Raw genomic sequence first — 2,441 nt, 5'->3', positions numbered from 1 at the left:
CTTGTTTCTGGCGTTCAGCGCCAGCTTTCCTCAGTGTGCATTCCTGGCGTCTGAACGCTAGGATGCTGCTTGTTTTGGGCGTTCAACGCTAGATCCATGCTCTGTTCTGGCGTTGAACGCCAGCCAGATGCTCCTTACTGGCGTTTAAACGCTAGTAAGTCCTTCCTCCAGGGTGTGATTTTTCTTCTGCTGTTTTTGATTCTATTTTTGATTTTTCTATTTATTTGTGACTCCACATGATCATGAACCTAATAAAACATGAAAGAACAATAAAATAAAAATAAAATTAGATAAATAAAAATTGGGTTGCCTCCCAACAAGCGCTTATTTAATGTCAATAGCTTGACAGTGGGCTCTCATGGAGCCACACAGGTGATCAGGTCAATTTTATAGACTCCTAACACCAAACTTAGAGTTTGACTGGAGGGGCTTTAGTTAACTCTGTACTGAGAGAAGTTTACTGTGCCTCTTTTTCATGTTTACAGAAGGATGTCCTTGAGTTTTAAGCACAAGGGAGTCCTCATTCAATTGAAGGACTAGTTCACCTCTGTCAACATCAATCACAGCTCTTGCTGTGGCTAGGAAGGGTCTGCCAAGGATGATGGATTCATCCTCATCCTTCCCAGTATCTAGGATTATAAAATCAGCAGGGATGTAAAGGCCTTCAACCTTTACTAATATGTCCTCTACTTGTCCATAAGCCTATTTTCTGGAATTGTCTGCCATCTCTAATGAGATTTTAGCAGCTTGTACCTCAAAGATTCTCAGTTTCTCCATTACAGAGAGTGGCATGAGGTTTATTCCTGACCCAAGGTCACATAGAGCCTTCTCAAAGGTCATGGAGCCTATGGTACAAGCTATTAAGAACTTTCCAGGATCCTACTTCTTCTGAGGCAATCTCAATTGATCCAATGCATTTAGTTCATTGGTGAACAGGGGAGGTTCATCTCCCCAAGTATCATTACCAAATAAATTAGCATTCAACTTCATGATTGCACCAAGAAACTTGGCAACTTGCTCTTCAGTAACATCTTCATTCTCTTCAGAAGAAGAATACTCATCAGAGCTCATGAATGGCACAAGGAGGTTCAATGGAATCTCTATGGTCTCTAGATGAGCCTCAGAGTCCTTTGGTTTCTCAGAGGGAAACTTCTTATTGATCACTGGACGTCCCAAGAGGTCTTCCTCCTTGGGATTCACGTCCTCCCCTTCCTTCTTGGATTCGGCCATGATGGTTATATCAATGGCCTTGCACTCTCCTTTTGGATTTTCTTCTGTATTGCTTGGGAGAGCACTAGGAGGGGTTTCAGTGATCTTCTTACTCAGCTGGCCCACTTGTGCCTCCAAATTTCTAATGGAGGACCTTGTTTCATTCATGAAACTCAGAGTAGCCTTAGGTAGATCAGAGACTAAGTTTGCTAAATTAGAGGTATTTTGTTCAGAGTTCTCTGTCTGTTGCTAAGTGGATGATGAAAAAGGCTTGCTATTGCTAAACCTGTTTCTTCCACCATTATTAAAGCCTTGTTGAGGCTTTTGTTGATCCTTCCATGAGAGATTTGGGTGATTTCTCCATGAGGGATTATAGGTGTTTCCATATGGTTCACCCATGTAATTCACCTCTGCTATTGCAGGGTTCTCAGGATCATAAGCTTATTCTTCAGAAGATGCCTCTTGAGTACTATTGGATACAGCTTGCATTCCATTCAGACTCTGAGAAATCATATTGACTTGCTGAGTCAATATTTTGTTATGAGCCAATATGGCATTCAGAGTATCAATTTCAAGAACTCCCTTCTTCTGAGGCGTCCCATTACTTACAGGATTCCTCTCAGAAGTGTACATAAACTGGTTATTAGCAACCATGTCAATAAGTTCTTGAGCTTCTGCAGGCATTTTCTTTAGGTGAATGGATCCACCTGCAGAAGTATCCAATGACATCTTAGCTAATTCAGACAGACCATCATAGAATATATCCAGGATGGTCCATTCTGAAAGCATGTCAGAAGGACACTTTTTGGTCAGTTCCTTGTATCTCTCCCAAGCTTCATAGAGGGATTCACTTCTTTCTGTCTGAAGGTTTGAACATCCACTCTAAGCTTACTCAGCTTTTGAAGAGGAAAGAACTTAGCTAAGAAAGCCTTGACCAGCTTATCCCAAGAGTTCAGGCTATCTTTAGGTTGAGAATCTAACCATATTCTAGCTCTATCTCTCACAGCAAAAGGGAAAAGCATGAGCCTGTAGACTTTGGGATCTACTCCATTAGTCTTAACAGTATCACATATCTGCAAGAATTCAGTTAAGAACTGAAAAGGATCTTCAGATGGAAGTCCATGAAACTTGCAGTTTTGTTGCATCAGAGAAACTAATTGAGGTTTAAGCTCAAAGTTGTTTGCTCCAATGGTAGGAATTGAGATGCTTCTTCCATGTAAATTGGAATTAGG

General features: G+C 41.1%; 1 non-coding gene across 1 annotated transcript; it reads left to right on the top strand.

Moving 5' to 3' along the window:
* Nucleotides 1–1,992: 1,992 nt before the first annotated feature.
* LOC112739305 (small nucleolar RNA R71) lies at nucleotides 1,993–2,099 on the top strand. The gene has a single exon (XR_003170237.1). It is a non-coding gene; the product is annotated as a small nucleolar RNA R71 (small nucleolar RNA).
* The last annotated feature ends 342 nt before the right edge of the window (nucleotides 2,100–2,441 follow it).

This window comes from Arachis hypogaea, chromosome 13, assembly GCF_003086295.3.
Source record: "Arachis hypogaea cultivar Tifrunner chromosome 13, arahy.Tifrunner.gnm2.J5K5, whole genome shotgun sequence".
Taxonomy (NCBI): domain Eukaryota; kingdom Viridiplantae; phylum Streptophyta; class Magnoliopsida; order Fabales; family Fabaceae; genus Arachis; species Arachis hypogaea.
The sequence above is the reverse complement of the archived record's forward strand: the minus strand, read 5'-3'. Positions and strand labels throughout refer to the sequence as shown.